The sequence below is a fragment of the Ranitomeya imitator genome, chromosome 4, assembly GCF_032444005.1.
Source record: "Ranitomeya imitator isolate aRanImi1 chromosome 4, aRanImi1.pri, whole genome shotgun sequence".
NCBI lineage: Eukaryota > Metazoa > Chordata > Amphibia > Anura > Dendrobatidae > Ranitomeya > Ranitomeya imitator.
In genome coordinates, this window is record NC_091285.1 from 635,815,599 (window position 1) to 635,830,115 (window position 14,517).

The following is a 14,517-nucleotide window of genomic DNA, read 5'->3' on the forward strand; positions in this document are numbered from 1 at the left end:
GATAGATAGAGGTAAAGACACTGATTTGCATAGGAGCTGTATACACTAAACAGTAAAAGATGATTTTCAAATATTTTATATGGAGTAGAATAATACAAAATTACACATACCCTGAGACTTATACTGAATTTAACTCATGACCGGGGGATTTTTCGTTTTTCCGTGTTCGTTTTTCGCTCCCCTCCTTCCCAGAGACATAACTTTTTTACTTTTCCGTCAATTTGGCCATGTGAGGGCTTATTTTTTGCGGGACAAGTTGTACTTTTGAACGACATCATTGGTTTTAGCATGTCGTGCACTAGAAAACGGGAAAAAAATTCCAAGTGCGGTGAAATTGCAAAAAAAGTGCAATCCCACATTGGTTTTTTGTTTGGCTTTTTTGCTAGGTTCACTAAATGCTAAAACTGACCGGCCATTATGATTCTCCAGGTCAGTACGAGTTCATAGACACCAAACATGACTAGGTTATTTTTTATCTAAGTGGTGAAAAAAAATTCCAAACTTTGCTAAAAAAAAAAAAATTGCGCCATTTTCCGATACTCGTAGCGTCTCCATTTTTCATCATCTGGGGTCGGTTGAGGGCTTATTTTTTGCGTGCCGAGATGACGTTTTTAATGATAGCATTTTGGTGCAGATACGTTCTTTTGATCGCCCGTTATTGCATTTTAATGCATGTCGCGGCGACCAAAAAAACGTAATTCTGGCGTTTCGAATTTTTTTCCCGCTACGCTGTTTAGCGATCAGGTTAATACTTTTTTTTAATTGATAGATCGGGCGATTCTGAGCGCTGCGATACCAAATATGCGTAGATTTGATATTTTTTTTATTGATTTATTTTGATTGGGGCGAAAGGGGGGTGATTTAAACTTTTATGTTTTTTTTATTTTTTTCACATTTTTTTAAACTTTTTTTCTTAACTTTTGCCATGCTTCAATAGCCTCCATGGGAGGCTAGAAGCAGGCACAACTCGATCGCCTCTGCTACATAGCAGCGATCTGCTGATCGCTGCTATGTAGCAGAAATGGAGGTGTGCTGTGAGCGCCGACCACAGGGTGGCGCTCACAGCGACGGGCAATCAGTAACCATAGAGGTCTCAAGGACCTCTATGGTTACCATTCACAAGCATCGCCGACCTCCGATCATGTGACGGGGGTCGGCGATGACGTCATTTCCGGCCGCCCGGCCGGAAGCGGTAGTTAAATGCCGCTGTCTGCGTTTGACAGCGGCATTTAACTAGTTAATAGGTGCAGGCAGATCGCGATTCTGCCCGCACCTATTGCGGGCACATGTCAGCTGTTCAAAACAGCTGACATGTCCCGGCTTTGATGCGGGCTCACCGCGGAGCCCTGCATCAAAGCAGGGGAGCCGGCATTGGACGGTATAGTACGTCCGATGCCGGTAAGGGGTTAAAGGGGATCTGTCCCGAAATTTTGCCACTTTATCTGAGAGCAGCATAATGTAGGTGCAGAGACCCTGATTCCAGTAATGTATCACTTACTAGGCTGCTTGCCGTACTTTCAATAAAATCACTGATTTATCAGCAGGAGATAAACTAGGGTAAACCTGCTGCCATGTAGTCCTCCACATACATGAGCTCTGTATAACCCCGCCCCCAACACTGATTGGTAACTTTCTGCCTTTGCACACAGAAAGCAGCCAATCAGTGGTGTGGGCGGGGTTATACAGAGCTCAGCATTTAGAGAACTGGCAGATCTGCAGTAGAGAAAACGTAATTTTTATTAAATGTGCATCAAGCAGCCCGGTAAGTGACACATCACTGGAATCAGAGTCTCCTCCTCTACATCATGCTGCTCTCAGATGGGGTAGCAAAAACTTGCTGACAGATTCCCTTTAATAATGAGCTCCTGACACTGCTATACCCTGCACTAAATCCAGAATAAGATCCGGTAACAGCAGTAACACCTGCTTGCTGATTGTTTCCACGTGGGAACAAGTGAGAACAAAGTGAGCAAATACCAGAAAGGCTAAAAACAAGCCATGGCCTACATTTTGCTCCCTCCGGGTGAATGCAGACATTTATAACCTCCAGTTACAGAACATCATTGAATGTTTTTTTTGTTTTTTTTTACATTCTTATGAAATCCGACTAAACCAGGCTCCAATCGGAGGCCGCAGAGGAGCAGTCGCGGCCTTTATGGGTGGCTTGTTACCGCTCCGCACGGCCTAAAAGTGACACTTAAGGGAATTCTTAGCATAGTCCGGAACATAACTTTAGGCTAAAGTTTAACTTTAAAACCCTCACATAACAACGTGACCATTAGAGCAGCGTAAAAGACGGGGGTCACTTAAAGGAGTTGCGCACCAATAAAATCATTCACCCAAATCAAAATAGTCATATGATAGATATCCAAAAAGTGGGACCCCCATGCATTTGTGAGCTATTATCCTGATTAGACCCCAATTTTCGTCACCCGGTAGTTTACTGATCATTATCTGGTCACTTCATGGATTCATCGCTCTACTCCCACTTTTTGTGACTTCTCTATAAAGCTGAAGATAAAGCTAAAAGAAATCTGTCACTGGTTTTTTTTTTGCTATTTAATCTGAGAGCACCATACTGTAGGAGCTGAGACCCTGATTCCAGCAATGTGTCACTTATTGGGCTGCTTGGTGCAATTTTCATAGAATCCCTTTTTCCTCTGCTGCAGATATAGCAGAGCTCAAGAATGCTCAGCTGTGTATGACCCCGCCCACACTACTGATTGGCAGCTTTCGATCAATGCACCCAAAAAGCTGCCAATCAGTAGTGGAGGCAGGATCATACAGAGCAGCTGACTAGAAGGCACCAGACACCTAGTCCTGTAGTGATAATCTCCTGCTGATAAAACACTGATTTTATTGAAACAGCAATATACATCCCAGAAAGTCAAACATTGCTGGAATCAGTGTCTCAGACCCTACACCATGCTGCTCTCAGATTGCATAGCAAAACTCTGCTGACAGATTCACTTTAAACAGTTGGCTGATAGTCATCGGCTAGCTGAACAATCTCTCAGGGCCACATGCATAATCAATTTGTCAGAGCATGAATGCGCTCTGAACAGGGGGAGAGGAGTAAATTACTACCAGAGACCCCAGGGAAAACAAAAATATTGGATGCTAAAACTCAACATGTCTAATCTTTCATTCTCCCAATATCATCTACTGGGGAAGATTTGGAAGGTCGCCCCTCAAACACAAATAGTGGCCCAGCTCTTTCAAAATCAGTGAGTTTGGTCAAAGTTAAAGCGTGTGCACTAAGTTTCTACTGATTCCTGGGGTTCTGACCGCTGCGGGCGGGTGCTGGGGCAAAGAGCGGGCGGGTGCCGGGGCTAAGAGCGGGCGGGTGCCGGGGCTAAGAGCGGGCGGGTGCCGCGGCTAAGAGCGGGCGGGTGCCGGGGCTAAGAGCGGGCGGGTGCCGGGGCTAAGAGCGGGCGGGTGCCGGGGCTAAGAGCGGGCGGGTGCCGGGGCTAAGAGCGGGCAGGTGCCGGGGCTAAGAGCGGGCAGGTGCCGGGGCTAAGAGCGGGCGGGTGCCGGGGCAAAAAGCGGGGTGGGGGGGTGTGAAGGGGCAAAGAGCGGGTGGGTGCCGGGGCAAAGAGCGGGCGACTGCTGGGGCAAAGAGTGGGCGGGTGCCAGGGCAAGCTCTGTGTTATACAGCAGACTTCTTCCTCCAGCTCCATTCGCCGCTGTTTAACCACTCACTGACTGCGGGATTTAGGTTGAACTTCATGATGGATTAGTATTATATGCTGCAATACTCAAGCACTGCAGTATACAGTATATAGTTCTCACTTTTCCAAAAGGGGATGTTCTCCAGCACCAAAGGAAATAGCTAAAACTTAGCCTTTATTCATAAAGGAGAAAAAATTGGGAGAATGTGCACATATTAAAGAAGAAAACCCACAATGCTTACACGTTTTGGGTGAAAAATCTCAACCATACAGTACAATACTTAAGTATTGCACAAACAATCAAATGAGTCCCCTAAACAGAGTATAAAAGAGTGGTTAGGCAGAAAAAACATAATACCCCCCCCCCCCAAAAAAAAAAAATCATTCTAGTCGCTGCACTTTTCCGACATTAAAAGTAAAAAAAAAAAACATAAAATAAAAATAAAAAGTGCTGCTTACAAAATTAGAATATCATCTAAAAGTTAATTTCAGTTCTTCAATACGAAAACTGAAACTCCTATATTATATAGAGTCATTACAAACAGAGTGATCTATTCCAAGTGTTTATTTCTGTTAATGTTGATGATTATGGCTTACAGCCAATGAAAACCCAAAAGTCATTATCTCAGTAAATTAGAATACTTTATAACACCAGCTTTAAAAATGATTTTAAAATCTGAAATGTTGTCCTACTGAAATGTATGATCAATAAATGCACTCAATACTTGGTCGGGGCTCCTTTGGCATAAATTACTGCATCAATGCGGCGTGGCATGGAGGCGATCAGCCTGTGGCACTGCTGAGGGGTTATGGAAGCCCAGGTTGCTTTGATAGCGGCCTTCTGCTCATCTGCATTGTTGGCTCTGGTGTCTCTGATCTTCCTCTTGACAATACCCCATAGATTCTCTATGGGGTTAAGGTCAGTCGAGTTTGCTGCCCATCAAGCACAGTGATACTGTTGTTTGTAAACCAGGTATTGGTACTTTTGGCAGTGTGGACAGGTGAGAAGTCCTGCTGGAGAATGACATTTCCATCTCCAAAAAGCTTGTCGGGCAAAGGGAAGCATGTGGGGCTCTAAAATTTCCTGGTAGACGGCTGTGCTGACTTTGGTCTTGATAAAACACAGTGGACCTACACCAGCAGATGACATGGCTCCCCAAACCATCACTGATTGTGGAAACTTCACACTAGACTTCAAGCAGCTTGGATTGTGGCCTCTCCACTCTTCCTCCAGACTCTGGGACCTTGATTTCCAAATGAAATGCAAAATTTACTTTCATCTGAAAACATCACCTTGGACCGCTGACAACAGTCCAGTTCTTTTTCTCCTTGGCCCAGGTAAGACGCTTCTGGCGTTGTCTATTGGTCCTAAGTGGCCTGACACAAGGAATGTGACGCTTGTAGCCCATGTCCTGGATACATCTGTGTGTGGTGAAGCAATGACTCCAGCAGCCGTCCACTCCTTGTGAATCTCCCTCAGATTTTTGAATGGCCTTTTCTGCGGTTATCCCGGTTGCTTGTGCACCTTTTTCTACCACACTTTTTCCTTCCACTCAACTCTCCATTAATATGCTTGGATCCAGCACTCTGTGAACAGCCAGCTTCTTTAGCAATGACCTTTTGTGGCTTACCCTCCTTGTGGAGTGTGTCAGTGACGGCCTTCTGGACATCTGACAAGTCAGCAGTCTTCCCCATGATTGTGGAAACAGACATAAGGTACCGTCACCCTAAGGCTACGTTCACATTTGCGGCGCAGCCGCGGCGACGCACGCGCCATGCGCCCCTATATTTAACATGGGGGCGCATGGACATGCGTTGCATTTGCGTTTTGCGACGCATGCATCGCTGCAGCGCATGCATCAGGGCGCAGGGAACGCTGCATGATGCAGTTATTCCTGCGCCCAAAACCATGCAAAAAGCGACGTATGCGTCGCAAAACGCAGCGTTTGTGCATGCGTTCATATTTGCGTTGTGTCGCCGACGCAGCGCCGCACAATGCAAATGTGAACATAGCCTAAGCGACACTGCAGCGATACCGACAACGATGTCGGTCGCTGTTTGGTCGCTGGAGAGCTGTCACACAGACAGCTCTCCAGCGACCAACGATCCTAAAGTCCCCGGGTAACCATCGGGTTACTAAGCGCAGGGCCGTGCTTAGTAACCTAATGTTTACCCTGGTTACCGTTGTAAATGTAAAAAAAAAAAAAAACACTACATACTTACATTCCCGGTGTCTGTCACGTCCCTCGCCTTCAGCTTCCAGCACTGACTGAGCGCCGGCCATAAAGTACAGCGGTGGCGTCATCACTGTGCTCTGCTTTACGGCCGGCCGGCGCTGACAGTCAGTGCGGGAAGCTGAAGGCGAGGGACGTGACCAAACACCGGAATGTAAGTATGTAGTGTTTGTTTTTTTTACATTTACAATGGTAACCAGGGTAAACATCGGGTTACTAAGCGCGGCTCTGCGCTTAGTAACCCGATGTTTACCCTGGTTACCAGTGAAGACATCGCTGAATCGGCGTCACACACGCCAATTCAGCGATGTCAGCGGGTGATCCAGCAACAAAATAAAGTTCTGGACTTTCCCCAGCGACCAACGATCTCCCAGCAGGGGCCTGATCGTTGGTCGATGTCACACAGAACGATTTAGTTAACGATATCGTTGCTACGTCACAAAAAGCAACGATATCATTAACGATATCGTTCAGTGTGACGGTACCTTAAGGGACCTTAATAAACACTTAGGAAGCCTTTGTAGGTGTTTTTTCTTAATTATTCTAATTTACTGAGATGACTTTTGGGTTTTCATTGGCTGTAAGCCATAATCATCAACATTAACAAAAATAAACACATGAAATAGATCACCGTTTGTAATGACTATATATATAATACAAGTTTCACTTTTTGTATTGAAGAACTGAAATACAACAAAATGTTGGAGCCAGATTGATGAAGAGTCCTGTGTGACCCTCAGTAAGTCCAGGCCTCAGAGACTGCAAGCTGTTATAAAAGCCACAGGTGGTGCAACAAAATACTAGTGATGTGTCGGAGTGTTTTTTTGTTTGGTTGTTTTTCATGATTCCATAATTTTTTCCTCAGAATTGAGCGATTCCATAATTTTTCCCCTATACTTGGTTAAAAAAAGTAACCATTACTGACTACCACATTTTTTGTTCTTGATTTCTTTTAGTGCTTTATGACTTTAGTTTTGTGCCACGTCTGTGATCTGCTTTTTTTCTACAAAATTAAACAACTGAATGCACATCCTCCAGGGCCGGTGATTCCATAATCTTTGCCAGGGGTTGTACATTTATTTTTGTATGATATTCTAATTTTTTGAGAAGCACCTGTATTTGGTGTTGCCGAATCCGTCAAAGTCCGATCTATTAAATTATAACATTTTTTTTACTGTAAGCAAACAAAAAAGTCTAAGGCCATGTTCACACAGTGCGTTTTTTACCGCGGAACCGCGGCGGTTTTGCCGCTGCGGTTCCGCAGCTGTTTTCCATGCAGGGTACAGTACACTGTACCCTATGGAAAACAGGACACACTGTGCACATGGTCCGGAAATTGTAAAAAAAAAGACGCGCTGAATAGCTCCCGGAAAAAAGAAGGAGCATGTCAATTCTTTTTCCGGAGCCGCAGCGGTTCTGCACCCATAGACCTCCATTGTGAGGTCAAAAATCGCAGTAAAACCCGCAGATCAAAAATATATCTGCGGGTTTTACTGCGGTTTGATGTGCAGAACCGCTGCAGCAGGAAGTGCGGGGAGCGGGCGGAAGTGCGTGGGCGGAGTGTGGCTGCCCCCCCCCGTGTTCCGATCCCGCCCCCCCCGTGCTCCGATGCCCCCCCCCAGTGCTCCGATGCCCCCCCCCAGTGCTCTGATGCCCCCCCCGTGCCCTAATCTCCCCCCCTTATACTCACCCGGCGTCCCGGTGTCCGTCCGGCCGTCTTCTCCCTGGGCGCCGCCATCTTGCAAAATGGCGGGCGCATGCGCAGTGCGCCCGCCGAATCTGCCGGCCGGCAGATTCGTTCCAAAGTGCATTTTGATCACTGAGATATAACCTATCTCAGTGATCAAAATAAAAAAATAGTAAATGACACCCCCCCCCCCTTTGTCACCCCCATAGGTAGGGACAATAAAAAAAATAAAGAATTTTTTTTTTTTTTTTTTCACTAAGGTTAGAATAGGGGTAGGGGTAGGGTTAGGGTTAGGGGTAGGGTTAGGGTTAGGGGTAGGGGTAGGGTTAGGGGTAGGGTTAGGGGTAGGGTTAGGGGTAGGGTTAGGGGTAGGGTTAGGGGTAGGGTTAGGGGTAGGGTATTTTCAGCCATTTTAACCCTAAAAAATTCCTAGAAAACACACAGACTCTGGCTAGAAAACTGCATCAAAAAAACGCATCAAAAAACGCATCAAAAAACGCATCAAAAAACGCATAAAAAACGGACCAAAAAAGGACCAAAAAAAGGACCTGCGTTTTCTGCCAAGAGCTGCAGTTTTTTAAAAAACAGTCAGGAAAAAAAAAGGATGGAAATCCTGAACGTGTGAACATACCCTAAATGGCAAAAGTGAAAAATAAACAAACAACAAAGCAGCACCAAGCCTCCAATGCGGATCCATCGGCAATCAGATCCCAAAATACAAGTAGCAAAAATAAAAGCGCCAACATTGACGTTTTTGAGTCGCCGCATCTTCAGCCCCAAAGACAGCAATAAAAAAAAACAACCACCACGTTGTATATACCCCAAAATGGTATCAAGCCAATCTACAGCCCTCACCCTGCTCCGTGACCGAAATAATACAAGGTTATGGGTCTCAATCAATGGTGACACAACCAATATTTTTTAAAACAAAGTATACAATGTTTTAAGCCAAACATAAATAAAAGACACTAGTTGGACCGTGCGAAATTTTCACACATTGGTTATCGGGGGTGCAGGCAATTTCAGGAAAATCAAGCTGGTTAAATGTTAATGTATTTAATGAGATGATGAACACAGAGAGGTATTTATATGTGTAGATTGGTAATACAATAAATTGGTTTGATAAGTAGAGGCTAAAAAAAATGTATTGAGGTTGTGGTGCCACCTGCAGGTTATTGTTTTTTCTGCAGGTTTCTGAAAATGAATGTTTAAACTGTATTTATTGATCAAATTGTGAATGTGTGGTTTTTGTTTGTGTCTTTTCTTGCTGAAGGGGGCAAGTTTAACTTTCAAATGGTGTATTATTTGTGTGTGTGGGGCGAAGTAATCACGGAAAAAGCAGTGCATGTTTACAAATGTGTTTGCATATGTGACTCACCATTTGTGTGTGTGGGGCGAAGTAATCACGGAAAAAGCAGTGCATGTTTACAAATGTGTTTGCATATGTGACTCACCATTTGTGTGTGTGGGGCGAAGTAATCACCGAAAAAGCAGTGCAGGTTTACAAATGTGTTTGCATATGTGACTCACCATTTGTGTGTGTGGGGCGAAGTAATCACAGAAAAAGCAGTGCATGTTTACAAATGTGGTTGCATATGTGACTCACCATTTGTGTGTGGGGGGCGAAGTAATCACCAAAAAAGCAGTGCATGTTTACAAATGTGTTTACATATGTGACTGACCATTTGTGTGTGTGGGGCGAAGTAATCACTCACCGAAAAAGCAGTGCATGTTTACAAATGTGTTTGCATATGTGACTCACCATTTGTGTGTGTGGGGCGAAGTAATCACCGAAAAAGCAGTGCAGGTTTACAAATGTGTTTGCATATGTGACTCACCATTTGTGTGTGTGGGGCGAAGTAATCACCGAAAAAGCAGTGCATGTTTACAAATGTGCTTGCATATGTGACTCACCATTTGTGTGTGTGTGGGGCGAAGTAATCACCGAAAAAGCAGTGCATGTTTACAAATGTGTTTGCATATGTGACTCACCATTTGTGTGTGTGGGGTGGATTAATCCCTAAAAAAGCAGTGCATGTGTTTGCATACGTGACTCACCTGCAGTGAAGTGTGCAATCCTCCAATGTGCCTGAAATCGTCTGGGCAAGGAGTTCGGCAAGCTGAAAAGCCCCAAGGCAAATGTTAGCATTTGTTTGTGATGTCTGTAAGCAGCTTTGTGGTAGTGTGCTGCCACCTGCAGGTCATTTTTCCTTACTGCAGGTTTATGAATATTAATGTTTAAACTGCTTTTTGTGATCACATCGTGGATGTGTGATTTGTTTGGCTATTTTCTTGCTTAAGGGGGCAAGTTTGTCTTTCAATTGGTGTATAATTTGTGTGTGTGGGTGCAGTATGAATGGAGATACAAAGTAATCACTGAAAAAGAGTGTTTAGAAATAATATATAAGGATTACTGCCCTGAAGAATCAGGTTTCACCACCAAGGACAGACCTAACGGGAGTTCCGCAACAGCATCATCTGGGGTGCAAGACACAGACAAGGCCGGTGCGAAACATTCACTGCTGTATTTTCTGGGTCTAATGTACTTTTGGGAGTTTTTAAACCAAATTTGAATAAAATCTGGTTGGATAAAGACCTGAGCAGCAATCAGACTTCTGGGCTCAGCTGAGATGGCGATGCATTGGGGCTTGTTCCTTAGCCACTTGTTACATGATCGGACTCGCACACAAGGGGTTAATCTATCTGATGTTCCTATAGAGGATTTAGCCTAAAGTTTTGTCCCAGGACCGGAGTGTCCGCTCCCACCGCGATCAGTCAGACGTGACTCATTACATCGCAGAAACTAACACATTCATCACATTTTCCTAAGAAGTCAATGAGTTCATCACGTCGGTGACCGAGATCAGAAATGGAGATTTCAAGAGAGGATGGGGAGAGTAGTACTAGACATGGGGGGAGAGGATGGGGAGAGTAGTGCTAGACATGGGGAAGAGGATGAGGAGAGTAGTACTAGAGGGGAGAGGATCGGGAGAGTAGTACCAGACATGGGGAATAGGATAAGGAGAGAAGTATTAGACATGGGGGAGAGGATGGGGAGAGTAGTACTAGACATGGGGGGAGAGGATGGGGAGAGTAGTGCTAGACATGGGGAAGAGGATGGGGAGAGTAGTGCTAGACATGGGGAAGAGGATGGGGAGAGTAGTGCTAGACATGGGGGGAGAGGATGGGGAGAGTAGTGCTAGACATGGGGAAGAGGATGAGGAGAGTAGTACTAGAGGGGAGAGGATCGGGAGAGTAGTGCTAGACATGGGGAATAGGATAAGGAGAGAAGTATTAGACATGGGGGAGAGGATGGGGAGAGTAGTACTAGACATGGGGGGAGAGGATGGGGAGAGTAGTGCTAGACATGGGGAAGAGGATGGGGAGAGTAGTGCTAGACATGGGGAAGAGGATGAGGAGAGTAGTACTAGACATGGGGGAGAGGATGGGGAGAGTAGTGCTAGACATGGGGGGAGAGGATGGGGAGAGTAGTACTAGACATGGGGGGAGAGGATCGGGAGAGTAGTACTAGAGAGGAGAGGATGGGGAGAGTAGTGCTAGACATGGGGGGAGAGGATGGGGAGAGTAGTACTAGAGGGGAGAGGATCGGGAGAGTAGTACCAGACATGGGGAATAGGATAAGGAGAGAAGTATTAGACATGGGGGACAGGATGTGGAGAGTAGTACTAGAGAGGAGAGGATGGGGAGAGTAGTACTAGAGAGGAGAGGATGGGGAGAGTAGTGCTATAGGGGAGAGGATGGGGAGAGTAGTACTAGAGGGGAGAGGATGGGGAGAGTAGTACTAGACATGGGGAAGAGGATGGGGAGAGTGGTACTAGAGGGGAGGATGGGGAGAGTAGTACTAGAGGGGAGAGGATGGGGAGAGTAGTACTAGACATGGGGAAGAGGATGGGGAGAGTGGTACTAGAGGGGAGGATGGGGAGAGTAGTACTAGAGGGGAGAGGATGGGGGAGTAGTACTAGAGGGGAGAGGATGGGGGAGTAGTACTAGACATGGGGGAGAGGATGAGAAGTATTAGACATAGGGGGAGAGGATGGGGAGAGTAGTACTGGAGAGAAGACGATGAGCAGAGTAGTACTAGATTTGGGAGATTGGGAGAGTAGTGCTGCACACATGTACAGGACTAGGGAGGAGAGGATGGGGAGAGTAGTACTGGCCATGGGGGAGAGGATGGGGAGAGTAGTACTGCACACGGTGGTGATGGGGGTAGTACTGGCCACAGAGGACCCGTCTGGGTGCAGGGAGGGTGGGCTCAGGACAGGTGGGCAGATGATGGACAGGTGGATGAGGCTGTGACGTCAGAAGGAGATATCTAAAGAACAATCATGACCTCATTACTGAATGACGTAACAACACTGCGTCTATTCCGCACACACCTGCCTGCAGCACCTGACCCTATGATGATGTCACCAGCGCCCGGGACACGCCTTCTCCGGGGTCACCGTGACGTCCAGTATCGCCCCAGAAGGAAAATGCCTCCATTACAGTCCAGACTAGTGCGACATGTACCGTACAGCGAGCTCTCACCTCAGGCCCCCGGCGCTGTCACGCAGCTCCTCCCTCCCCGGGGCTCTCCAGCACCGAACGGCGGAGAAATCAGACCCACGGCATAGTCCCGCCTTCTTTTTACGCCAACACAGACCCAGGCAATGGGGATGCGACCTTCGCACGATTGACTTACGGCGCAGCCAGTCAGAGTCTGAGCCGGTGACAGTTAGGCGGAGAGAGCTACAGTGTCTAAGGAAAGGAAGCCTAGCCAATCCGAGAAGAAGACAGCGAGAGAAGAACCAATCCGGAGGCGAGAAAATGACAGCTGGGTGGGACTTGCTAAGTGTGTTACTAGCGGCTTACCTTCCTGAAGAAGGCGGGGCTTGGTAGGAAGTGTTTAGCCAATAGGATAATAGATATTTTTCTTCTTCTTGGCAGATAAGTGGACCAATAGAGAAGCGAGATGGAAATATTGCCTTTTAGCTATAATAATAGAGTCAGACAAGTGCATGTTCTGTGTGCAGCAGCCGAGTACACACCGAGTACACACCAGACACACACCTCCTGTATAACAGCAGTCGGGAGCCCTCTATAACAGCAGTCTGGAGGTGTAGTCTGGAGCCCCTATAACAGCAGTCTGGATGTGTAGTCTGGAGCCCCCTATAACAGCAGTCTGGAGGTGTAGTCTGGAGCCCCTATAACAGCAGTCTGGATGTGTAGTCTGGAGCCCCCTATAACAGCAGTCTGGAGGTGTAGTCTGGAGCCCCCTATAACAGCAGTCTGGAGGTGTAGTCTGGAACCCCCCTATAACAGCAGTCTGGAGGTGTATTCTGGAGCCCCCTATAACAGCAGTCTGGATGTGTAGTCTGGAGCCCCCTATAACAGCAGTCTGGATGTGTAGTCTGGAGCTCCCTATAACAGCAGTCTGGATGTGTAGTCTGGAGCCCCCTATAACAGCAGTCTGGAGGTGTAGTCTGGAGCCCCCTATAACAGCAGTCTGGAGGTGTATTCTGGAGCCCCCTATAACAGCAGTCTGGATGTGTAGTCTGGAGCCCCCTATAACAGCAGTCTGGATGTGTAGTCTGGAGCTCCCTATAACAGCAGTCTGGAGGTGTAGTCTGGAGCCCTCTATAACAGCAGTCTGGAGGTGTAGTCTGGAGCCCCCTATAACAGCAGTTTGGAGGTGTAGTCTGGAGCCCCCCTATAACAGCAGTCTGGAGGTGTAGTCTGGAGCCCCTATAACAGCAGTCTGGATGTGTAGTCTGGAGCCCTCTATAACAGCAGTCTGGAGGTGTAGTCTGGAGCCCCTATAACAGCAGTCTGGATGTGTAGTCTGGAGCCCCCTATAACAGCAGTCTGGATGTGTAGTCTGGAGCCCTCTATAACAGCAGTCTGGAGGTGTAGTCTGGAGCCCCTATAACAGCAGTCTGGATGTGTAGTCTGGAGCCCCCTATAACAGCAGTCTGGAGGTGTAGTCTGGAGCCCCTATAACAGCAGTCTGGATGTGTAGTCTGGAGCCCCCTATAACAGCAGTCTGGAGGTGTAGTCTGGAGCCCCCTATAACAGCAGTCTGGAGGTGTAGTCTGGAACCCCCCTATAACAGCAGTCTGGAGGTGTATTCTGGAGCCCCCTATAACAGCAGTCTGGATGTGTAGTCTGGAGCCCCCTATAACAGCAGTCTGGATGTGTAGTCTGGAGCTCCCTATAACAGCAGTCTGGAGGTGTAGTCTGGAGCCCCCTATAACAGCAGTCTGGATGTGTAGTCTGGAGCCCCCTATAACAGCAGTCTGGAGGTGTAGTCTGGAGCCCCCTATAGCAGCAGTCTGGATGTGTAGTCAGAAGCCCCCCTATAACAGCAGTCTGGAGGTGTAGTCTGGAGCCCCCCTATAACAGCAGTCTGGATGTGTAGTCAGAAGCCCCCCTATAACAGCAGTCTGGAGGTGTAGTCTGGAGCCCCCCTATAACAGCAGTCTGGAGGTGTAGTCTGGAGCCCCCTATAGCAGCAGTCTGGATGTGTAGTCAGAAGCCCCCCTATAACAGCAGTCTGGAGGTGTAGTCTGGAGCCCCCCTATAACAGCAGTCTGGAGGTGTAGTCTGGAGCCCCCTATAGCAGCAGTCTGGAGGTGTAGTCTGGAACCCCCCTATAACAGCAGTCTGGATGTGTAGTCTGGAGCCCCTATAACAGCAGTCTGGAGGTGTAGTCTGGAGCCCCTATAACAACAGTCTGGAGGTGTAGTCTGGAGCCCCCTATAACAGCAGTCTGGATGTGTAGTCTGGAGCCCCCTATAACAACAGTCTGGATGTGTAGTCTGGAGCCCCCTATAACAGCAGTCTGGAGGTGTAGTCTGGAGCCCCTATAACAGCAGTCTGGAGGTGTAGTCTGGACCCCCTATAACAGCAGTCTGGAGGTGTAGTC

General features: G+C 47.2%; 1 protein-coding gene across 7 annotated transcripts in view; it reads right to left on the bottom strand.

The window, feature by feature from the left end:
• The window catches only part of EVI5L (ecotropic viral integration site 5 like), a 72,889-nt gene extending 60,640 nt beyond the window's left edge, over positions 1-12,249 (bottom strand). For 2 of the 7 annotated variants that reach the window (XM_069766813.1, XM_069766812.1), the window contains exons 1-2: positions 12,141-12,229; positions 9,651-9,712 (exon numbers count right to left, since the gene is read on the bottom strand). The gene's annotated coding sequence lies outside the window, so the exon portion shown is untranslated. Of the gene's footprint in view, positions 1-9,650; positions 9,713-11,989 lie in introns of all 7 variants that reach the window. The other 5 variants (XM_069766811.1, XM_069766807.1, XM_069766809.1 and 2 more) reach the window with 4 other exon arrangements.
• Positions 12,250-14,517: the final 2,268 nt, after the last annotated feature.